The sequence below is a fragment of the Berghia stephanieae genome, chromosome 2 (genome assembly GCF_034508935.2).
Source record: "Berghia stephanieae isolate SIO BIC M18660-M18661 chromosome 2, UCSD_Bste_1.3, whole genome shotgun sequence".
Taxonomy (NCBI): domain Eukaryota; kingdom Metazoa; phylum Mollusca; class Gastropoda; order Nudibranchia; family Aeolidiidae; genus Berghia; species Berghia stephanieae.
Window position 1 is genome coordinate 10,657,072 of NC_088361.1, and position 26,223 is coordinate 10,683,294.

Here is a 26,223-nt window from a genome sequence, read left to right on the forward strand (position 1 = left end):
TTGTTTTGTTTTTAAGGGTTTTACGGCGCTTGCAACACATTAAGGTCATATCAGCGCCAGTAAAAAGAAAGAAAATGGGATAGTAAAAAGTTCTAGAATTACAATAAAGCATCCAAGAAAAGGGAAGACAAAGAGGAATTGGTTCAAATAAGAAACAGGTGAAGATTCCAAAGCACTCTATCAAAGTACTTAGTTTGAGATCACTAAAAGTCTCATCCAGACACAAGCACAGGTCCCCGCTAAGAGGAACACACTCAAATGTTTTACAAATCATATATAATATAAAGGAAGCATAATACAGTGCATAACAGAGAGATGATTTACAATGAAAAAAATATAATCTCCCAAAACTAACTATACATTCGACTGTTTCCCTCTCAGCCAGGGGATCTGGCCAGGACCAGGACAAAACCAAGTAATCTCATTCCAAGACAAAGACAGAAAGCATGTTGGAAAACAGATATAAGGGGATAGAAGACACAGTATGTACCCCCCTGCCCACTATGGGAGGTCAGGAACCCCGCCCAGCCACATAACATTGTGATGTCAATAAACAAATAAAGAACAGAAACAAAATATAAATATAGATTTATTGAATTATTTGTGAAGACATCAAGTCAGGGACCTCACCGTCTTTTTCTTTCTCAATAGGTTGTTTTATTTTTTACCCAGAAAATTTGCATTCTGAAATGAATAAAGACAAGGAAATAATATCATTCTCTTTTGTATTCTTTTTTATATGGGTGATGATGATGATGATGATGATGATGATGAATTTGCGGATGTTAATAATGAGGGGATTAATTAATCATAATGATGATGATGATGACAACGACGACGACAACAAAGACGACACCGTTGGTGTTCTTTTTGTCATCTCAATATATTTAATGTGAAGTTCTTGTTGCTACTATACGCTATTTGCTAACTTTTCTCAAAGCGTTTTACAGAGGGAATCAAAGCCATTGACTTTACAGTCCTCAGGCGACTAGACCGCCCAGCCTCTCAAAATCAAGAGTGATTGCTCTAGGCCAGTGACCATGCGGGGAACAATGGATATATGGCTATGGCTATGTGGTCTTGTGGTATGACACTCACTTTCGGATCGGAATGTCCTGGATTCTAACCTCGCTCGGCGCATAGTTGAGTCATTGGAAAAGGCTCTTTATTCACATTCTCTAACCGTCAACAGTCAACGCAAAAAAATTGTAATATCGTCTAAAATGGTCATATCTCGTTCTACATGTTACGCGTTGCCTCAGGGACCCTTTGCAAAGCTCTTTGAGAAAGTTTAGCGGATATTGCAATATATACAAAATCTCAGCTTAAGCTTGTATCTGCAAAGGGCCTCATGGGCCCATTACTACTACTACTACTACTACTACTACTACTACTACTACTCCTACTAACAATAATAATAATAATAATAATAATAATAATAATAATAATAATAATAATAATAATAATAATAATCTATATTGTCCAATTATAGGCAATTATTGTTACGTTACAGATCTTGTAATAGGGAGAAAAAGTAATTGAAATAGTAGTATTAATTATGATAAAAATACTGATAGTAATGATGATGATGATGATGATGATGATGATGATGATGATGATGATGATAATAATAATAATAATACTGCAAATGTCCAGTTTCCAGTCCAAACAAAAATGGGAACAGTCACAGATTACTTTGACGAACGAGTGCATTCAAAACTGTTTTGAAAGTTTCCAAGCATTCAACGTTCGTTATGTCCGGTGGCAGGACATTCCAGTCATTTATTGTTCGTGGAAAAAAAAAGTTGTGTTTGTATGTGTCTGCACTTGTAAATGGTTCTATGTATTGTGATGCAGTGATACATCTGTCTACTTGTAGCGTATAGGGAATGAGATTAGGGGAAGAGTAGCGTCCCTTAATTGGATGTCACCTTACAGAGAGAACGTCAATTTGGTTTTGAAGTGTCTCAAGCCGCTTTCACCGGAAGCGAGGACGAGAGACGTATGCGCACAACCAACATGACGTTCTCTCTCTAATAACTTTTCCGCCGGTGACGTCACAGACTATGGGTGACGTCCAATCAAGGGACGCTACTCTTCCGCTAATCTCATTCCCTATTGATCTGATTTGCAAACAAGAAATAAATAATAATGTGAAATTGAATGTAAGCTTCAATTTAATTGCAAAAACAGATCAAATGAACGTTTCGGGTTTCCCCTTTATCAACAAAACAGGATGAATGAAACACCACAGATGGATGAGATGATGTGGTAGTGGCGTAGTCAAGATGAATGACACAGATTTTTTTTTGCCGATAGAGGTTGTCAAGTTTTTACTGTACGGAGGTTTGAACCATGTTGTGTTCCTTCTTCTTTTGTATCTGAGTGAATATGTCTATTTTCTTTTTTTTTTTTTCATCTTGACTACGCCATTACCACATCATCTCATCCATCTGTGGTGTTTCATTCATCCTGTTTTGTTGATAAAGGGGAAACCCGAAACGTTCATTTGATAATTTGAAAATTACATTCAATTTAACATTATTATTTATTTCTTCGAGCTTCGAGCAGCAACATTTACATAAACAAGAAATAAAATTTAAAAAATATTCGAATAACTATTTACCCCAACAGTTCTGTTTCAATGAACGGGGAGTGTAATTTTGCTGTTGTTATTATTATTGGGTGTTGTTTCGTTTTTCCTGTGATTATGTGTGTTTTGGAGATTACCGTGATGGTTTTTAATTGCAAAGAAGTTTTACTTTTAGTTCTGTGTCTGCATTCGGATGTGAGTTCATTTCTTTTGTTTTGTGTAGCCATGTTTGGTTGAGTGATGTGTAATGTAAATTTTCACTTCTAACCACAGATTGCATAATTTGGTTGATGTTGAGTATGACTGTGCGCTTGAGATAGTTTTCCGTGTAATATCGTGTTGTATATTGCTTTCTTTAAGGTTCCAGATATAATATTATTCACTCATTGTGGAGTGTCTTTTGTGTCATGCAATAGGGTTCAACAGCTGTGACGTCACTTCCCTCGTAATGACGCATAGTAACTGGTTCTAAACTTTCAAAACAATGGCGGACGCCATTATCTCCATAATCGCGCTTATAAAATACTCCGACGAGCATAAAAGTGTATCCAAAGGAGAAAAACGTTATAAATCTGATCATGTTTTGACTTTTTTTTATACATTCTGATCCCAAGACGTGTGAAAAAGTTCTAGCCAGCATGAATTATAAAAAGTACCGATTTTCTTTATTAAAAACCAAACTGCTGGTTGCTGGTCGGACGTGACATCAGACTATTGAATCCTACTGCCGTTTAATGGGCATATTGTCTGGGTTCTGCAATTGCATTTTTTTCTGAAGGCTGTTGTTGGTTTGTTCTGGCTTGGACGGTTTTCGTTTGTTTGAGGTGATATGATTTTTTGGAAGTTTGGCATGCAGGAGTGTCCTATCGTGATGGCATTTTTGTTCGTTATGGGGTACAAAACATGGTCTTGCCGGAAGCATTTTTGTAGAAGGTTGAAGAATTTTTTTTGCCGATAGAGGTTGTCACGTTTTTACTGTACACAGGGTTGAACCATGTTGTGTTCATTCTTCTTCTGTATCTGAGTGAATATGTCTATTTTCTTCTTATTTTTTTATTTCAGAGTACATTTCTAACCACATCTTTTAAAATGCATAATTTGTGAAAGATAAAGATCTGAACAAGTGTGAATGAAATGTGCCAGACAAAGCAAGAAAGAAAAATACCAAGAAAAAAAAAAAAAAACAATCCAAAAAATCATTCTACCTTGATTGCGGATCGAACCTCAGTCCTTCTGAATACCGGTCAGACGTAGGTCTGACGTTCGATTCCCAGTCGAGGTAGACTGATTTTTTGGGGATTTTTTTTCCTTGTATTTTTCTTTCTTGATTTGTCTGGCACCTTTCATTCACACTTGTACAGATCTTTATCTTACACTGATGCCTTCTCCTTAATTGTTTAGCCTATGTAAGGTGGTGTTACCTCGGCTATTTCGCTGTTTGTGGAGTCATTGGATAGTCAGTCTTTTGTTCATGTTCTTTGTAATGTTGATTATAGATAGAGGATGATTGCTATAGCTGTGGATGATGTGCTGTTGGGGTTCGAGAATGGTTGATATGTGCCTTTTTTAGATTGATTGTAATATCCCAGAAATCAAATATCTTTTTGTTAGCTTCGATTGAAATTTTAAGGTTATTGGTTTTGAAAATTCTGCCCATTTTTTTCTGTATCATTTCTGTTCGTCTCAGTCGAGTCCAATTTTTATGTCAAGGTGTCGAAATTGTTGGAGTAGGCTAAGGTATAATCCGACGAGAGACATGCGAGATAAATAAATACATTGAAAAATCAAAACACAGCAAATTCAATTACTTCCATAGTGAATAGATAACACATTTTACACATATGATATGTAAAACTGGGGGTCACGATAGCTCAGTTGGTAGAGCACTCGCTTCACAAGCAAAGGGACCGAGATCGATCGCAAATGCAGTCGAGATTTTTTTTCTGTACCCCTGTCCATCCAGCAGTGATTGGGTAGCTGGGTCTGTTAGATCTGGCGGAAAGTGATTTGCGATAGACTAGGGTTCTATCCAAAGGGTAGCAAAAATGCTATTGTCCGTCTCACGCTACAGAAAGCGGGATAAACATCGGCTCCCTGGGCCTGGTGGTTCCGAAGGACTATTATATGTGCGGCTATGTGGTCTTGTGGTATGACACTCACTTTCGGATCGGAAGGTCTTGGGTACAAGCCTCGCGCTCGGCGCATAGTTGAATCCTTGAAAAAGGCTCTTTACTCACATTCTCACACCGTACTCAGGTGTAAAATGAGTACCTGGCCGTTAACAGCGTTGTCATTGTCCGAAAAATTGTAATATAACCTAATAGGCGGCATGTCACGTCCTAAATGTTAAATGTTGCTGCTGGCCAGGGACCCCTTGTAAAGCGCTTTGAGCACATTGAGTGGATATTGCGCTACATAAAGCACATTTTAAAAAAATCATATGTAAAAGTGCATTTTAAAAATAGAAACAATGAGATGAAGAGATGTGCTTTCAATTTAGATTTGAAAGCTGACAATGAGTCAGCACTGAAATCAAATGACATCAAATGTCCTTCACCTTCAGAGCCGTAAGGCCCACGTGCACGTATTTGCAGGTCTGATAACTCAATTCCTTATGGGCTCATTTTTGTAATGGAAATCTCAAAAATATGACGCAAAATATATTGTCCATAACAACAATGTTAAACTAGGCCCATAAGTGGGTTCCGATGTCAGACTTGCATATTATATGCACACGTCGCGTAAGGCCTAGTGAACCGGTGTTTATCCCTGATTCTATCGCGTTTAACGGACAGTAAAGATTAATTGCTACCCTTTGAATAAGATGCTAGTCTACCGCGAAATACTTTCCTCCAATTCCAATAAAACCAGCTACCTATCCACTGCTGTACTGTGTGGACAAAAGGGTCAGAAAAAAAAAGACGTCATCGTCTACGTCTGAAAAAATTATGGTCCTTTTGCGTCTAGTGGTCCACTAACTGGACAACCAGGATTCCCAATTAAAAAAAAAAAAAAAAAAATAAACAACCCCCCCCCCCACACACACACACACAAAAGCAACAACTTACACGCAGATTTCCCTTAGAGCCGGATGAACAACCCAGAGTTGAGGCAATGAGTGTGGCCATCGTCTTTAGTGTGGAAGAGAAAAAAATAAAATATTCAACAAGCTCCACTGTCAACATTGACAGAAAGGAATAAAGAACAAAAGTATGATGTCAACACGCTGCTTCCAATTTCATTGGAAGTGTAAAACCACTTTTCTGGAGGACAAGATACATTTCTTGTGTCATTGATATTCTGGTGTCAGAGAGATTCTGGTGTCAGAGAGATTCTGGTGTCAGAGAGATTCTGGTGTCAGAGAGATTCTGGTATCAGAGAGATGGCATCTTATTTTCAAGTCTAAATATATGCTGGTCGTCAATAAAAATCATCCATCAGCGCTCTTTTACGTTAAGATGTTAAGATGAATAAACAAAACATTGGTTGACAGGAAATAGCAGTGGCGTGGCATGCTTATGGTGGTGCCAGAATCAGAAGAAAATGACTTAAACCATGCTATACTTGTAAATACAACAGAAAGAAACAAAGTCAAAGAAGACTTACTCGAATAAGTAAGAGGCGGTATATATACCATTTATCAGTTCTATTTGTTTTTAAAATGCTGTGGTCCATTTTTAAAAGATAGAAGCGGTGCCAGGCACCAAATCAACCAATATAGCCACGCCCCTGGGAAATAGTATGCTCCTTTGTAAGGAAGCACGAATTAATTCGATGTTTTGTTTATTCATCTTAACTACGCCACTACCACATCATCTCATTCATCCGTGCTGTTTAATTCATCCTGTTTTGTTGATATAGGGGAAACTCGAAACGTTCATTTGATCTGTTTTTCTAATTAAATTGAAGCTTACATTCAATTTCACATTATTATCTATTTCTTCGAGCAGCAGCATTTACATTATTAAGACACTAGAAATTCAGTTCAAATTTTATTCAACATTTGATAATAAATTTTGAGTTAATGGACCCATCATCACATTCACTGAACGAACAAGTTTCCTCTCCTGTTCGTGAATAGTTAATGTGTCTAAGACGCTATACATTTCTCTAATTTACTCACATCAAACACATGACACATGCCAGCAAACATAAACTACGTGTAACTACGTTTATATATAGAATGAAATTGACGTCACTTTGGACCTTGTTATTGGGTTTTTTTTTTTTTGTTTGTTTGTTTTTTGCCACCCACGTTTATGAGTAATTCTCACTTAACTGTGTATCCAGACTATAAAAGTTCATGGTTACTCAGAGTTTTGTGTGTTGGTCCTTAAACTTCAGGATGACGATGTTGTGAGCTTCTTAGCCAAGCGCAAACGATCTATATTACTATCCAAACATTTATTATTAAGTGAGAACTGATAATCCAAAGGCATTCTTAAAACAAAAATAAAGAAACTCCGTGTGTTGTTTCACTTTGTTGGTAGAAAACTGAAAAAAACAATTTTAAAAATTCCGAAATAAAACGTTCGCGTTCGATTCCTGTACGGTTCGTCAACAAAAACTAGCGAGTTATTACTTGCGGACTGACTATTTTCACCGTCCGGTGAAAATAGAATTTTAGTCTATTTCCACCGTACGGTGATAATAGCCTGACAGACTATTTTCACCGTATGTATTAGCCAATCAGAAGCCAGGATACTAACTGTGACGTATGTGCCTCTGCAGCCAGACCATTAGAATTCGACCCGACATCATTTCTTCCTGCGTGCAGACCAGTTAAAATAAAAATAAAAAGTTTGCCGAGAACAAGAGAGGCCTCCCGAAAGCTCCTCGTTATAGTATTTCTTTCAATTTTTATTTTTCACTTTGGACCTTTTGTCAGACGTTTATTTATTTAATGTGTCATCAAGTTAAAAATTTCCTAATTTGACCTTTGTTTTGATTATCGGCCGCCATTTTGATTTGTGAGGTATTGAAAGGCAGTGCAAAGCTGTCCTAGGGTTGTTTTTGTTTTGTTTTGTTTTGTTTCCTATTAGGGGTAGTTAGAGGTACTAGGTTGTATTTTTTCTTAGGAGCGAATATTTGGCATGATGAGCTTTCGGAAGGCCTCTCAAAGCTATAATAATACAGGCGGGATGGCGGATTCAGAATTGGTTACAGTTACCGATGAAGCTTTCCAATTTCGTGGCGGCGATGGGATTTCGAACCCGCGACCTTTCTCTGGCCGGGGAGGGCGTGGCTCTACTTTATGAGTATGAGCTATTCACAACTCGAGAAATAGTGATTTCAATCTCTATGTCTATCTTGAGCCGCTACCCCCAACTTCTTAAGGTCATGGGTTCAACATAGACAAACGCCGCGAAGTTTGTTTTGTTTTTATTGTTTTTAGGTATTTAACGGCGCTTTCGACACTATTTAGGTCATTTAAGCACCCGTTTCTGTCTTTCATCAATCTTTTATCGGCCCCGAGGGGCCACAGCTGATCAAAACGTGTACTGTTGTAATAAAATCTTTATAAAATCATAATAGTTACATGTTTGTTAAGTAAAAATATCTATTTACAATTTCTGCAGGAGTTCACATTCCTGCAGATACTTTAAAATTGTAAGCGGATCGACCGACTGGAACAGAGACTTCAAGTCTCTGTTATCATAATGTTGTGACCTTATCTGTTCTAATTCTGTACATTCAATTAAAATGTGTTGAACTGTCAGGTCACAGTTACATCTTCTGCAGAGGGGTTTTTCATCCCTCTCCAGAAGGAAACGGTGAGTGAGGGCAGTATGTCCGATCCGGAGTCGAGTTATTTTTACCTCGTCTCTTCTTTTTAGCCCCGAGTTGGGTCTGGGGCCGAGGTCACTTTTAATTTGTTTTAATTTGTTATGTACATCTCGACTCCAGGATCGTTCCCATTCCTTTCGGACATGTTTTTTTATATTGATCTTTAAATCCGCGTGTGGGATTTTACTGCCCTCTTGTAATTCTTGGCTCACCGCCTCTTTTGCCAGTCGATCCGCTTCTTCGTTCCCCTGGATACCCACATGACTAGGTACCCAGAGAAAACAAACTTTCTTTTTCTTAATAAATAATTTATTTGCACCTTCCAAGATACTTATGAGTCTTGGATCGGTGCAATAAAAATTTGAGATCCCCTTAAGTACGGACAGCGAGTCAGACAAGATCAAGAATTTATTTTTATTCGATCGCTCAGCCAAACGGAGAGCATTTAGGATTGCTCTCGATTCCGCTGTAAAGATCGAAACATTTCTATCCAGGCGAAGTGATCCTGTGCCTTCCGATGAGTGATAGGCACATCCTACTGCATCTGCGCTCTTTGAACCATCCGTAAATATGTGAGTATGGTTTTTGTATGTTTGTAATATTGCTTTTAGTGTCTGTTTGTAAATATGTGGGTCTGTTTGTGATTTTTCCAGTTTTGTTAGGTCCAAATTTATGTTTGGTCTATGTATGGACCATGGTGGTGTCTTTGCCTGGACGTATGGATGTATCCTATCTAGACTGATGTTCATGTCTGCGATGTCTTTTTTTATTCTGCAACCTAATGGTGGTGTCATTTTTGGGTGCTTACGAAATTTTTCTTCTAGTGTCCTATCCGTGTAGTGTACATGTTTGTGTGCTGGGTTGTCGTGCAGCGATGTGACCTTAGTAACATACTGGAGAGCCAGTTTTTTCCTCCTGAGATGGAGAGGTGGCTCATCTGCCTCAGCATAAAGGCTTGCCACTGGAGAAGTGCGGAAAGCCCCGAGTGCCAAGCGCAGTCCCTGATGATGAATTGGGTCCAGCATGCCTAAGTAGGATGGTTTTGCAGAGCCGTATACAAAAGATGCGTAGTCCAGTTTTGATCGAATAAGGGTTCGGTATATCTTTAGAAGAGTGTTTGTGTCCGAACCCCATTCCATGCTCGACAGAACTCTCATTATTCTCATTGCTTTCATGCATCGCAGTCTGAGATCTTTGATATGGGCGAGGAAATTTAGTTTCCTATCAAAGATCAAACCCAGGAATCGGGCTTCGTCCTTTACCTCAATTCTGGAATTGTTGAGATAAAGGTCAGGCTGTCTAATGCAGGTGCGTTTTCGGCAGAAGTGGACAGCTACTGTTTTTGATGGGGAGAAGGAGAAACCATTGAGATTTGCCCACTCCGACAGTTTGTTTAGTTGGAGTTGTAACTGTCTCTCAATGGTGTCCATACTCGATTTACTTCGATAGCATACAAGAAAGTCATCAACATATAAGGAACAGTCAACATTCTGTCTCATTGCATTCACTATGAGTTTATTTTAATCTCAAACAGAATGGGAGACAGAATGCTACCCTGTGGAACTCCCTCTTCCTGATCAAATGGATCAGAAAAGGTGGATCCTGCTTTGACCTGAAAGGATCTATTGTTTAAAAATGCTCTGACAAACATTGGAAGGTTTCCTCGCAGACCAAGATTGTGCAGATCTTTGAGGATTCCGAATTTCCAAGTTGTGTCAAAGGCCTTCTCAAGGTCAAAGAAGATTGCTACCAAGTGCTCACCTTTGGCAAAGGCCTCACGAATGAAGCTCTCTAGTCGAACAAGGTGATCAACAGTTGATCTGTTCTTTCGAAAGCCACATTGGAGGTCGGAGAGGGAGTTGTTGTTCCAAGTAGAACATCAGACGCTTGTTGACCATTTTCTCCATCAGCTTGCATAGGCAGCTGGTGAGGGAGATTGGTCGGTAGTTTGAAGCGTCCGAATGGTCTTTCCCAGGTTTTGGGATTGGAATCACAGTGGCCAGATTCCAACTAGGTGGAAAAGTCTGTGTTGTCCATATCTTGTTATAGATATTCAAAAGGACAACCAGACTATCTTGTGGAAGATGTCGGAGTATTTCATAACTGATGTTGTCAGGACCCGGTGCTGTGACATTTGTGTCATGGAGGCAGGCACCCAACTCCTCAAGTGTAAATGGTTTGTTGTAGTCTTCGGTGTTTGTAGATGTAAAGTTTATTGGTGTGTTTTCTGCGTTTTGTTTATGGCGCAGAAATTGTGGTGTGTGGTGTGCAGACGAGGAGCTGTGCGCCAGCCTCTCGGCCAGAGTGTTGGCAATGTCTTGTTCTGTTTCAGCCACGGATCCATCGGGACGTGTCAAGTGATTTAGTGAATCACTATCAGATCCCTTCAGTTTCCGTAACATCTTCCACACCCTATTTAGGGGTGTCTGGCTATTTATTTTGGAGACAAAGTTTTGGAAGGATCTCCGTTTGTTTTCTCGGAAGATCTTCCTACACTTTGCTCGTAATTTCCTAAATGTTGTGAAATTCTCAGGGATTGGGAATCTCATCGCTTTCCTGTATGCTTTTTTCTTCTCCCGTAGGGCCGCTCGACATTCCTCTGTAAACCAGGGATTGTGTTTTCTCGGTCTACCAGAGGTTGTTGGTATTGTCGAGCTGCAGATATTTGTTAAAATATTTTTGAATTTGTCATAGCTGTCCACCTCTGTCGTAAGGAGTCTGTGACACTCCTGTGAGAAAGTTTCCCAATCTGCTCGCCGAACACTCCAACGTTTGGGCTGTGGGGCCCTTGAAGTCGGGGTGATGTCGAGGCAGACCGGAAAATGGTCAGAACCGTGATCGTCATCGATCACAGTCCAGGAGAGCTCTGGAGCTAATGTAGGATCACAGAAAGTGAGATCGATGGCAGACGTGGTAAGATTGTGAATATTTACCCGTGTTGCCTCGAGACCGTTTGCCAAGTATACATCCATTTTCATTATGAAAGCCTCCACTGCCTTTCCCCTCTGGTTTGTGTCTGTGTTTCCCCAGAGAGGACTGTGAGCATTGAAATCTCCCATTATCACATAGGAGGGGGGAGTTGGTTTAGAACTCCCTCTAGCTCGGCAGACTGGAGGCGATGATCTGGTGGGATGTACACAGAGCAGATGGTGATTGGTCTGTGCAATGTCACTCTCACTGCTATTGCCTGTAGATTTGTTTTCATTGGTATCAAGCGGTGGGGGGTGCTCTTCTTCGTGAGAATTGAAACTCCCCCACACGCTATCTGGCCATCAGAGTGAATCAGATGATTGGCCGTATATCCTTTTACTGTGTAGTCGTCTGCTGGTAATTTTGTTTCCTGCAGACAGACTACATCAGGATTCCTCTGGAGGAGGAGGTCCAATTCTGTTCTATTTGATCTGATCCCTCTGATGTTCCAGGAAATTAATCTTGTCTGACTAGGTATCCTAATTTTTTGTGGGGAGGTTAGGCAGTATGCCTGCCTTCAACCCTTTTACTTTTATTCTCCTAGGAGGAGAGACTTCCATAGGAGAAGGAGGCCCTGTGGAGGGCCTCTCGGTTTTTTTAGGGCTGAGTTTTTTTGAACCCTTGGGATTTTTAGGTCCCTCTGGGTTCTTAGATTTTTTGGGGCTTTGAGGCCCCTCAGGGGGATTTGTGGATTCCCCGACTGGTGTTGGTGGCTCCATATTCTGGGAAGGGGTGGAGTTTTGTTTTTGGGGGGATAGAGAGGGCTCACGGGAATGGAGATGGGGGGTGGGTCCAACATCCACGCCCATGAGGGGGAGAATTTTTTTGTTTGGGGAAGGAGGGGGGTGGAGGTCGCCTTGGAGGTGGATGTGGAGGGGGCTGCAGGTTCCACATCTTGAACCTCCAATGTGTCAAAAAGATTTTTTGACACATTTGCGACCTTGTTTTTAGGTCTTGATGGCTTTTTCTTTTGAGGACTGTCTTTTCTAGTCTGTGCGATTTTGCCATGGCTGTTTTGGTTATTACCAGCAGCCCTGGCAACTTCTGCATAACTCTTGGCAGAAGCAGCGACCTGCCGAGGGGGGCAGATCACTGCTTTTGCCTGAGCAAACGTACCGCCGTAAGTGGCTCTGTATGTCAAGATTGCCTTTTCTTCTTGCCACTTAGGACAATCTTTCGAATGTGCTGCATGCTTGCCTTGGCAGTTCAGACAACAAGGGTCCACTTTGCAGTTTTCCTCATTGTGGTCTTCTTTGCCGCAGCGGGGGCATGTAGCTTTACGGCGGCAGTTTGTTTTAGTATGGCCGTACCGGTGGCAGTTAAAACATCTCATGGGGTTCGGGACGTAAGGCCGAACCTCCAAGTCGAGGTATTCAATTCTTATTCTCGACGGGGGTCTCGGGCTGTCAAAAGTCAGGATCCAGGTGTTGGTCTGGATTGTGCTGTCGCCGCGGCGGATGCTAACCCGCCGAGCTTCGACAACACCCTCCAGTTCCTCAACCATCTCCTGCTCCGAACAGCCTACCAGATCTCTGCTTCTTATGACACCTTTTGACCTATTGAGGCTCCTGTGAGCCTCAACGGTGACTGGGATGTCAGAGAATCTGGTACATTTCAAGAGGTTCTCACTCTCTTGTCGACCCTGCACTTGTATCATTAAAGTGCCAGAGTTGTTCCTGTTCACTGCCTTTGGTGTACCGGCGCCATTTGCTTTGAGTGCCTTGCTGATGGTGAAGATACTCAAAGTGTTCAGTTTGATGTTTTCCTCATTCGGTTGAATTACCAGGAACGGCGAGAATTTTGGGGTTGCCATTCCTGGTAAGTCATCAAGAGTCATCGGGGCAGTTATCTTTCTTTTTTTACCTGTCTGGGGTGGGGCTTTAAGGGGAGAGTTTTTCATATTTTTGGCCATGATATATATAAATTTTTATTCAACCCGGCTATATTGTGCCACTAGCACGGCTCAGTCCCACACTTGGGGGGTAAGGCACTCACCGAAGCTATACTCCTCAAGTCTGGCCTCCTCTTGTCCTTCCATGGTCCTTGGGAGAAAAAAAAAGGACTCGAGGGGTGGAGTTGGGGGACGTCCCGCCTCCAGGCCTTTCTCTCGGATTGACCCTAATCTTTGCGTTGCACAAAGACTGACTGCTGATTCAGAGATGACAAACCATGATTAAAAAGAAATTTCATGGGGGACAGGAACTAGATATGGTTTTAAATCTAGTCCTTCCAATCTCTTTGCCTAAATGGAGGGGAGTGCCAAAAAATAGGTTTGGCATCTCTGCGTTGGGTAGCTCGGGCCATCTACAAGGTAGGCTACCCACCCGTCTTTAGAGAAGCGTCAAGCCAAAGAGGAGTGTTGGGGTAGAAACACCTCGCAAGGTGAACCCCCCTCAGCCTCCAGGATCAATAGCTCCTCCTTATCGGGGTCCTCTCGGAACTGCGCACCCTCAGCAGAAAGGTGCCTGCTGTGCAGGATTTGGAAAGGAATATCTCCTCGTTGAACCTATTTCAACGGTACAGGGTATAGAGATACTGGGGGATAGAAGACAGTTAAGAAGGCTTGTTTTCCTCCGTTCTTTCTCTCTCTCTGTCCTGGCAACTCAATTTTGATAAGGAAGGGAAATTTGGAATCATTGGGGAAATGGGGTATGGAATGGAAATCATAGCTCAAATATGGTAAAAGGGGGTGGGATTTGTGCTATGCCATCGCCTTCCCTTGCTCTCTTTAAACTGAAACCGTCATTCCTCAAAACATCTTTTATATACTACGTTCTTGGGATTTGGGGGGAGAAAAAGTTTGGGGATGATAGCCAGGACAAGAAAAATAGCAAAATGGGTGAATGAAGCCATTCTCATAAAAAGGGCTGGGGTGTGGGGGGTCTGTGGAGCCACTGTGTCTCTCCATTTTTCTCTCACCAGTCGTGTGGTTTTTCGTTGGTTACCACCAAACCAGAATGGCTCTTTTAGTCGCCTTCTACGACACGCATGAGCTTACGGTGGCTCAATTCTTTTCCCTCTCAGTTGAGGGACCCCGGAGACCACACGGGGTGCCGCGAAGTTTGTTAACTACCAAGATACCATTATCACCGTACGGTGAAAATAGTGTGTCAAGCTATTTTCACCGTACGGTGAAAATCGTACACCAAGATAATACCGTACGGTGAAAATAAGTCTCCCACACTATTATCACCGTACAGTGAATATAGCCTGCCACACCGTTATAGTGAATATAGTCTCCCACACTATTATCACCGTACATTGAATATAGACTTCCACACCATTATCACCGTACGGTGAAAAAAGCCTCCTACACTATTATGACCGTACGGTAAAAATCGTCCACCAAAATATTACCGTACGGTGATAAAAGTCTCCCACACTATTATCACCGTACGCTGAAAATCGTCCGCCAAATTATTACGGGATGGTGAAAAAAGTCACCCACACTATTATCATCGTCGACTGAAAATCGTCCACCAAAATATTATGGGATGGTGAAACAAGTCTCCCATTTATATCACCGTACGGTGAAAATCGTTCACCAAGATATGTCCGTACGGTGAAAATAGTCTCCCACACTATTATCACCGTCCGGTGAAAATCGTCCACCAAAATATTACGGGATGGTGAAAAAAGTCTCCCACATATACTCTCACCGTACGGTGAAAATCGTCCACCAAAATATTACGGGATGGTGAAAAAAGTCTCCCACATGTACTCTCACCGTACGGTGAAAATCGTCCACCACGATATTACCGTACGGTGAAAATACAGTAGACTCCGGATAAGACGATGCCCATGGGAACCGTGGAAAAAATTGACTTAACCGAAAATCAACTTAACCGGAGTGTAACCAAAATGAGCAAAAAATGCATGTGAACAAAGCAAGCCAATCTAGAATAAGTAAGGCCCTTCATGTCGCGCTTTTCGCTGACGTTGCTTGGTCGCGTTGAATTGACCAAAGAAGTAGAGGTCCCGGTAGTGGTCATCAGAGGCTCTTTCTTAGCCCCAAATAGGAATCAGAATACATAAAAAGCTGAATTTGAGATCAAAAAGCGGAATCAACGTACTGCTATTGACTATGACATGCTTTGCAACAGAAAATGTAATAGACAATCCAAAAGTACTCAAATGAAAAAATTTAATATTATGTGTAAAAATGTGCAGGTTGTGTAAAGACTAAAAAGGGGGTCAAATAATAATAGAGGACACATAGTAGTTTTTGGCAGTCTCAGAGCAAAGCATTGAATGGATGGATTTAACCTTGTCAGGACCCTCCTCCCCCTTTCAACACACACCTAATCAAACAAACGCGCGTGCCGGCACACACACACACACACACACACACACACACACATACATACACATACAAAATACAGGGCTAAAATTAAATTGGGGGGAAAAGCTGACCGTACGCAATAATATTACAGATTGGAGCCAACATATAATATTACCTAGGTCATTGACCTCATATATTGGCGTCAACATAATAATAATAATAATACTTCGGTCAACCCCCCTCCCAAAAATATAATATTATCCGACACCAGCTGCACACACTTTGAAGGGACTAATCAGACACACAAAATGTGTGTTGATTGATAGGAGATGCTGACGAAATAAGCCAAAGCTCACTTTTTTTTTACTAGAGATTTTTTTTTTTTCAATTTTCCTCGATTGGAAAGGTGAAAAGCGGAATTTTTGGCTTGAATGCGGAATGTATACCAATATTATTCCGCGAAAAGCGGAGGGGTAGGAGCCTCTAGGTCAAGGTCATGCTTCTTGTAAATCGTCGAGAGAGAAATGGCTGGTATGCCAATTTCCTATGCGATGATTTTCTTCGCATGCCAAACTTTTCAAATGCATCGATCAGCTGAATCTTCCTTTTCCGCGACAGGTTTGCCATCTTAGTTGTAGACTTGACTTGAATTCTTGATAAAATTGATAATTATTTATAGGGCCATTAGGTAAGAATGGCCTGGGATTAGAACAAAAAAAAAATCTTGAGCTTGAACAATGTAAAATTTGAGATGGAGAAATCAAAGTTATTCGATACTGCTTATGTACATTGAACACGGACGTCAGGCAAAGTACCTACATCACATCGATGTGCGCCAATCATTCGCGGATATTCTTAACCACTGAAAATTCTTACTGGTAGCTTTTTTAACCAATGAAAATACTTGTTTATTTGTGATTTTATTGTGGTCATGAGTGACAAGAACATCGACTTAAGTGACATCGACTTAAAAGGAGTTTTTTGTTTTTTTAATTATGTTATATAGGAAGAAGGGGGAGGGACCAAGAAAAAAAAAATCGACTTGGGTAAAAATCGACTTAGGCAACGTCGACGTATCCAGAGTGCACTGTAGTCTCCCACACTATTATCACAAAGATATTACCATACGGTGAAAATAGTCTCCCACACTATTACTATTATCACCAAGATATTACCGTACGTTGGAAATAGTCGGCCCCACTATTATCACCGTACAGTGAATAATATAGAATTACCGTACGGTGAAAATAGTGTCAGGCTATTTTCACCGCAAGATGAAAATCGTCTCCCACACTATTATCACCGTACGATGAATATAGCCTTCCACACCATTATCATCGTACGGTGAAAATCGTCCACCAAGATATTACCGTACGGTGAAAATAGTCTCCCACACTATTAACACCGAACAGTGAATATAGCCTGCCACACCGTTATAGTGAATATAGTCTCCCACACTATTATCACCGTACACTGAATATAGCCTTCCACACCATTATCACCATACGGTGAATAGTGTGTCAGGTTATTTTCACCGTAAGATGAAAATCGTCTCCCACACTATTATCACCGTACGATGAATATAGCTTTCCTGTTGAATTATTTCTATGTATTATTACTATTAGTATACGATCTTATGATTTCTAATGGTCTAAGAGAAACAACTGTGTAATAATGTCTCTCTACAATACTTTGTTGGTTATTTCCCTTGAACAAAGGGCATTCACTCTTATGATAAATAACCATATGTTTACTTTTCACTTTTACTGTTGATTCCTTCCTACTGAAATTCAGTCATGCTGTCTCCACATTAATATGTTGTTCTTTGGGTTTGAATAAAAACCATAGTTACAAAAATATCCTGTGTGATCCTAAATTATGTCAAACTTAACAGGTTATGGGCCCAGTGCCAACAACAGCAGGAATGCAAGATTAGTTTTCGATGGGATGAGCAGAAGTACGAACAATGGGAGATGAAGTTTCTGAGCTACCTCAGGCTACAGAAACTGAAAGATGTGATCCTTGCGGGTGAAGGGGAAGATGTAGACTTTGAAAATAATGCAGATGCTTATGCTGAGTTGATTCAATTCCTGGACGACAAAAGCTTGTCTTTAGTCATGAGAGATGCAGCTGATGACGGCCGAAAAGCCCTCAGGATTTTGCGGGGGTACAATGCCAGCTCAAGCACTCCAAGAGTGATTTCTTTGAACACTGAATTGACATCATTAGCCAAGAGTCCTACTGAAAGTGTAACAGAGTACTTAATTAGGGCAGAGACAGCAGCAGCAGCTTTACGAAATGCAGATGAACAGGTTTCTGATAGTTTACTAGTCGCAATGGTATTGAAAGGGCTACCTAACTCATACCAAGCTTTTGTAGCTGTTATCACCCAATCAGAGAAGAAACCGACGTTCAGTGATTTCAAAGTAGCTCTGCGAAGCTTTGAGGAAACAGAAAAATCAAGAGGAATCTCTACAACTTCAGAAGATTCAGTTTTAAAGTACAAGGCGACGGCTAGGCCCAACTATGCGTCTAAAATGAAACAACAAAATCCTTCGAAAGAAATACTTTGTTTCAACTGTGGTCAGCATGGACATTTTAAAAGAGACTGTCCAGTCAATAAAACTAAAGCAAATAGACTGTGGTGCAGTTTTTGTTGCAAAGATAACCACACTGACAAAACGTGTCGATCGCGAAAGAAAACCTCAACGACCAATAACACGCAGGCACATGCAGCCTTCCAACCTGATGGAAATGAACATAATTTTGCATTTAAGGTGAATGAACATTTCGATGCATTAAATGTGAATAAGAAAGAGAATCTTCTTGTGGAGTGTGGTGCAACGTCACATATTTTCAACGGCTTAACAAAGCTTACCGAATTTGAACAAAACTTCAATCCGAGTGAACATTTTATCGAGCTCGCAAATGGCGACCGAGCAAATAACCTAGCTCTTAAAAGAGGACAGGTGGAAGTAACAATGGTTGACGACGAAGGCAACAGTGTAGTGGACAACTCCGCAATGTTCTTTATGTTCCTACATTCCCTCAGAACATTTTTTTCAGTTCAAGCAGCTGCTGATAATGGAGCAAGTGTGCATTTCAGACAGAATTCTGCAGAATTAATGGACAAAAGTGGCAGAAAATTTGACATTCATAGGCATGGCAGACTGTATTATCTCCACATTTGTAACAATATAGTAGTTTCAGAAAGTGATACACAAACTGATGTTAATGTTAAACAAACTGTGCATGATGTGAATTACACTTTAGATTTACAAGACTGGCATAAAATTCGTGGCCACTGTAACTTTGAAGATGTTAAGAAACTTGAACAAGTGGTTGATGGTATGAATGTAAATAAAACAAATGGTGAGAATGAGAAAGCTGAATGTGAGATTTGTCTTGAGGGGAAAATGACTAACGTTAAAAATAAAACTCCACGCATTCGCTCAGAAGTCCCACTACAGTTGATCCATATTGATTTGGCTGGTCCAACTACTCCAACCTCTAGAGAAGGTTTCAAATATGCTTTGGCATTTACCGATGATTTTTCCGGAATGTCCTTTGTGTACTTTCTTAAACAAAATAGTGACACAGTCTCAGCAACTATGAGATTTTTGGCGGATTCGAGCCCTTATGGGATAGTGAAATGTCTGAGGTCAGATAATGGGACAGAATTCACGTCGGGTGAATTTCAGTTGATGCAAGAGAATAAAATAAGGCATGAAACCTCTGCTCCTTATTCTCCACACCAGAACGGTGTCGCTGAACGGAATTGGAGAACCATTTTTGAAATGGGTAGATGTCTTTTGTTAGAGGCTAAACTAGATTAAGAAATGTGGCCATATGCTATCCACACAGCTACATACACCCGTAACAGATGTTACAATAATCGTCTTGGGGATACTTCTTACCATACATTTACTGGCAGAAGACCAAACTTGTCAAATATGAGACCATTTGGTAGTGAGTGTTATACATATGTACAAAAAAAAACAACAGAAACTTGATGCCAGAGGCACAAGGGGAATATTTGTGGGCTACGACAGGAATAGTCCTGCTTATTTAGTTTATTTCCCAAACACTGGAAAGGTGCATAGACGCAGGATTGTGAAATTTCTGTCCACCAAAAACAGCGATCATGAAAGAGAGAAATCTTTCACTCACTTTCCAAATGATGAAAATGATGATGAACTAGAACTTAGACCTAGACAAGAAAATGAAGAAATAGAACTAGATGAAAAAGCACCCCAATTGTAGTTGTTGACAAAAGAAAGGGAAATTCACATTATCCTAGGCGGGAAACTAAACCACCAAAGTACTTAGATGATTATGAAACTTGTTATAGAACAAATGTTGATTATGATGATGATGTACATGTTGATAATGATAATGGAAATGTTGATTATTGTTACAAAATGTTGTACTGTATTCCCAAAAATTACAAAGAAGCAATTGAATCCCCAGCTTCTGACTTCTGGAATGAAGCTATGGCAGCAGAAATTAATGCCTTGAAAGAAAATGAAACATTTACTTTAACAGAGCTTCCAGAAGGCAGAAATGCAGTGGGGCGACGTTGGGTATACACAATGAAAGAAGACTCAAAAGGCTCAAAGTCATACAAAGCTAGATATGTAGCTAAAGGTTATAGCCAGATTAAGGGTATTGATTACACTGAAACTTTTGCACCAACTGCAAACATTACATCAATTCGAATATTGATGCAACTTGCTTGTCAGTACGGCTTGATTTTACACCAAATGGATGTAAAATCCGCAACTCTGAATGCCCCAATTGATGCAGAAATATACATGGAGCAACCAGAAGGCTTTGAAATCAAAGATTCAAAAGACAACAAACTAGTTTATAAATTGCAAAAGTCTTTGTATGGACTCAAGCAGTCAGGGAGAAATTGGAATAACCTGCTGCATACTCATCTACTTGAAAATAAGTTTGTGCAGAGCCAGTCTGATCACTGTGTGTACACCAAGTTCACTGAAAATGAAACTGTCATTATTATAGCATGGGTTGATGACCTTGTTATTGCTGCAAATAATGTAAATGTCATGTCTGATACTAAGAAAGTTCTTAAAGACAGATTTAAGATGAAAGATTTGGGGAATCTATCTTATTTCCTGGGTATACAATTTGAGCAAGGGAAAGGATATGTGAAAATGAACCAGAAAAGAAACACTCAGAAAATTCTGGAAAGGTTAGATATGACTAATTGCAAACCAAGAGCAAATCCCTCTGAACAAAAATTTGAGTGGTCAAATGATAGTGATTCAATTGATGAAAGAAAATACAGGGAGGCTGTTGGTAGCTTGATTTATCTTATGATATGCACTAGGCCTGACATCTGCTGGATAGTTACAAAACTTTCTCAACATTTGTCCAGACCATTGGCATGCCTTTGGGTGACAGTCAAACATGTATTTAGGTATTTGAAGGGAACCATTGACTATGAATTAACTTACAGAAGAAGTATTGACAACCTTTCTTTGATGGGTATAGTGATGCCGAATGGGCTTCAAGTCCTGATGATAGGCGAAGAACTTCAGGTTATTGTTTTGGTCTGACATCTAATGGAGCTTTAGTTTCTTGGAAATCTAGGAGACAACCCAGTGTTGCTTTGTCCTCATGTGAGGCAGAGTACATGGCTCTTGCACTTGCAGTACAAGAAAGCCTTTACTTAGACCAGTTGTTGAAAGACATTGACAGAGAATATCAATCAGGCAATGTTTTGATTTTTGAAGACAATCAGGGAACAATCGCTTTAGCGAACAATCCAGTGAACAGACAAAGGTCTAAACACATAGACATAAAATTCCATTTTATTCGCACAGAACTAAGGAATGGAAAGTTTACTTTAAAGTACTGCCCTACTGCAGACATGTTGGCAGATATTATGACAAAGCCTTCAACTAAATTTCAATTGCAGAAATTCAAATCCTTGATTTTTGGCTAAAATATGGTGATAGCCTTGAAAATTGTTTTGGATGTATTATTTTGACACATAATAATGTGAATACTTGTGTTGATGAGACACACATATATGTATTATGATTCTTGTTTTACTTTTATTGCTTTATCAAACAACTTGATAATGTTACATGAATATGAGTCTTATGATTTTGTTTCTATCTGACATACAAAATTATTAGGGAATATTTTGCACTTTTAATTTCCTTTTGAAAATTAATATGGACTTGACTTGTAACATTATAACTACATGCATAAGAATTTGAGAATTTGTGAGAATCTCAATTAGAATTTTTTCAGTAAGTAACTTGTTTTATTTACTCAATAGATAAACCAACATTTATATATTATAATGGATTAATGTACGTTAAAAGTTTTAAATTTCAATTAGAATCATTAGATCAAGTGGGGGTGTTGAATTATTTCTATGTATTATTACTATTAGTATATGATCTTATGATTTCTAATGGTCTAAGAGAAACAACTGTGTAATAATGTCTCTCTACAATACTTTGTTGGTTATTTCCCTTGAACCAAGGGCATTCACTCTTATGATAAATAACCATATGTTTACTTTTCACTTTTACTGTTGATTCCTTCCTACTGAAATTCACTCATGATGTCTCCACATTAATATGTTGTTCTTTGGGTTTAAATAAAAACCATAGTTACAAAAATATCCTGTGTCATCCTAAATTATGTCAAACTTAACATTTCCACACAATTATAATGAATATATGTACTCTCTCGCACTAATATCACCGTACACTGAATATAGCCTTCCACACCATTATCACCGTACGGTTAAAATCGTCCACCAAAATATTACCATACGGTGAGAAAAGTCTCCCACACCATTATCACCGTACGCTAAAAATCGTCCACCAAAATATTACGGGACGGTGAAAAGTCTACCACTACCACACTATTATCACCGTACGGTGAAAATCGTCCACATAGATATTACTCGTACGGTGAAAAAAGTCTCCCACACTATTATCACCGTACGGTGAAAATCATCCACCAAAATATTACGGGACAGTGAAAAAAGTCTCCCACATTATTATCACCGTACGGTGAAAGTCGTCCACCAAGATATTACGGTACGATGAACAAAGTCTCCCACACTATTATCACCGTACACTGAAAATCGTCCAGAAAAAAGTCTCCCACACTATCATCATCGTACGGTGAAAATCGTTCACCAAGATATTACTATAGAGCAGTAAAGTTAGGTGCCCCAAACGTAAACAAAGGTCGAGAAGCACGTGGCAAACCACATGTTCCTGTCTTGACAGCTCACGTTCCAATGGAAATAATAGAAAAAAATAACCTTTAAAATTTGGCTGTTAGGTGGCAAAAGAAACACATATTCATAAATACTCGATCATGCATCAAATAATGTCTAGATATGGATATTTTATGGAACAAAAGGTAAAATTTTCTAAAATTTATCAAACGTTACAGTCTATCTATTTTTAGACCAGAGCAAATTATTGCGCTGGTGTGAACAAAACGAGAATTATTCGGAGCCTGATTTTCATAATAATTTAGCCTTATATTATTATTTCTGCAACTGTTAGATTTTATGTAAACATATTTTCAATACTGAAAGTGTATTGCCTACAACTCAAACTACAAAATTGGGAGACCTATATTGTGCGTAAATTATTCCGGTCCCTAACGGAAATCACTAGCAACTTGTTATGTTTGCGTTTGGGGCACCTAACTTTACTGCTCTATTACCGTACGGTGAAAATAGCCTCCTACACACGGTCAGGCTATTATCACCGTACGGTGAAAATAGCATGACAGGCTTCCTATTACTTATTACCCTTATCCTGTTATTATAAAACAATAGATCGACTGAGAGGAAAGGTCAAATGGATGGAGAGGAAATTGAATTCACTCAATTTACAGCCGAAAGGAATAAAAAAGCACTAATGAATAAAATATTACACAACTGAATGAAAAACAAAGTAAACGAAACAACAACAACAACAAAAATAACAAAAAAAAATAATCAACCCCAGGAGTCTCACTATTACTATCTTTTCCGATATCTTTTTTTATTTTAGTTTGGTTTTTCTTTTCTTCTTTAATTTAAATTGTAAGTAATGACGCAACTCCTGAAACTGAACCAATATGGGTGTCGATCTAGGTGTAGGAAATTAATGGTGTCGATTATCACCGCAACTTCACGAATGTAAAAGGTTGGAATCAAAAAGGACTAACAACGATTAAAAAGATGAAGAAAAAATTATTAACTTAGATTTTATAAAAGTATTTTAATTTTTAAAAAAAATTATTGTTAAGGATATCTAGATGAAATCAAACTCACGAGTACTTGGAAGATCTTCATGTTGTTGAATTATTCAGTTCCCGAATGAACTGTTCTCACACAAACATAGGTTTATATTGGGCATTTTACTCCTTTGCACGCTCGTCTGTGGTCCTGAGTGATGTGTCATTGAATCCATTGACACCTAGAGGCGGGCTGAGACGGGAAAGGGTTGCCAGATTATTTTTCAACAAAATGCCAGGGGAAGACTCAAAAAATGCCAAAACACTCAAAAAAAATGCCAAAGTCTGTTGACTCCCACCCCCACTAAGAAAACTACTCACTTTTGATAGACAATTTACTATCATATCCTGGTGGCTTGCGTATTTTCTTTTCTTTTTTTTTTTTTTTTGAATTATGCTAAATTTCCTGTTGGGGCAATTTTTTACCTACTGACTACTAAGTGGGGTGCTAAACCACTACACCACGGTTGGATTTTAAGAATGAAAAAGAAATACATTAACATGAAAGGTAAATACGTCAATCAACATAAAACTTACGAGGATACTTGTCGAGGGCTGAATTTGAGTGAATATCTGAGGGAGGCAGGGCTGGTTCAGGGTGTGAGTTTTAATAGCAAAGTTTTCCGATGTGAAGAGATTTGTTTTTACGCGTTTAGAAATAATTAAGAAAAGGTGTCATTTGAAGTATAATATACAAGAAAAGAAAATGCCAAATGAAAATGCCAAATGCCAAATGATTTTTCTAATGCCAAACGGTTTTCAAAAATGCCAGATTTTTGGAATCTGGCATTTAAAATGCCAAACTGGCAACCCTGGACGGGACAGCTGAAGAGAAAAACCGCAAGGTGTGTTTAGGGCTCAACGTATAGTGTGTTCACACTTGTGGAGTGTGTAACCGAAATTCCAACAAAGTTGCCATATTGGTTTTTATTAGACAAAGCGAACTTAAGTTTGGTTACTGATTCTTTGTCAAATATGATTCTCGGTTGAAATTCAGTTTAAGAGACACGACTTTTAATATTTAGTGTCTAAAAATTCAAAGATATTTTAAACAACAATTTATATTCAACAAACCCAGCAAATCACACACAAAGACTTGATTCTTAATTGGCAAATATTTTTTGCTATTTTTTAATATTGATAATAATAATAAATAATAATAATAATAATAATAATAATAATAATAATAATAATAATAATAATAATAATAATAATAATAATAATAATAATAATAATAATGATAATGATAATAATAATAATAATAATAATAATAATAATAATAATAATAATAATAATAATAATAATATAATAATAATAATAATAATAATAATAATAATAATAATAATAATAATAATAATAATGGTAATCCCGAGGAGTGCCCGTTTAAATCATTAATTTTTTTATTCATTTAATTATTTATTTATGTATTTACTTAATTGTTTGTTTTTTTTTTGGTCTATTTATTTTCTCCTCAACCGTTGACCCGACATCACGGTCGACCGAGAAACAGATATATTATGGGGTTGGCAGATGCCAAAGAGCCTTGATTAGGAGATGATACCTATGTGTCGGTATAGGATAATCTACATATTTTTTTAAACAAACAAGTGATGATGATGATGATGGTGATGATAATATATTCAATCTTTATAGTCAGTAAAATAATTTTACTCACGATCCAGGGCTATAATATTCATCGAAGAAACCATTTCCATGACGGTGAGTCAGCCAGTAGATATGCTATCCCTTCTCTGGTAACAAGAAACCATTTCCGAGACGGTGAGTCAGCCAGTAGATATGCTATCCTGTCTCTGGTAACAAGAAACCCTTTCCGAGACAGTGAGTCAGCCAGTAGATATGCTATCCCTTCTCTGGTAACAAGAATCCATTTCTAAGCTAGTGAGTCAGCCAGTAGATATGTTATCCTGTTTCTGGTAACAAGAATCCATTTCTAAGACAGTGAGTCAGCCAGTAGATATGTTATTCTGTCTCTGGTAACAAGAATCCAATTACAAGACGGTGAGTCAGCCAGTAGATATGCTATCCTGTCTCTTTCTTTAAAATGATAAAACAAAGTCGTTTCAACAACTTAAAAAATAAAATGATATGATTGTTTTGTTTTTTTTCAATTTGTATCGATACAAAATCAATATTGTTAATCAATACTTATTGTCATCGATATCGGAGTACAGTTCACATCAGACTCTCCGCTCCTCACACAGCACCCCACTATAGATAGAACGAAGTTGACTTCACTCATGTCTTTGTTATTGTTTTTTGCCATATACGTTTATGAGTAATT

The 26,223-nt window shown here is 38.9% G+C and overlaps 1 long non-coding RNA gene across 1 annotated transcript in view; it reads right to left on the bottom strand.

Annotated features, from left to right (window-relative positions):
- Positions 1-572: 572 nt before the first annotated feature.
- Positions 573-26,223, bottom strand: part of LOC144964298 (uncharacterized) — a 27,275-nt gene continuing 1,624 nt past the window's right edge. Inside the window, exons 2-5 of the long non-coding RNA XR_013643800.1 lie at positions 25,597-25,912; positions 23,959-24,114; positions 5,662-5,724; positions 573-684 (exon numbers count right to left, since the gene is read on the bottom strand). This is a non-coding gene — a long non-coding RNA (uncharacterized LOC144964298). The remainder of the gene's footprint in view (positions 685-5,661; positions 5,725-23,958; positions 24,115-25,596; positions 25,913-26,223) is intronic.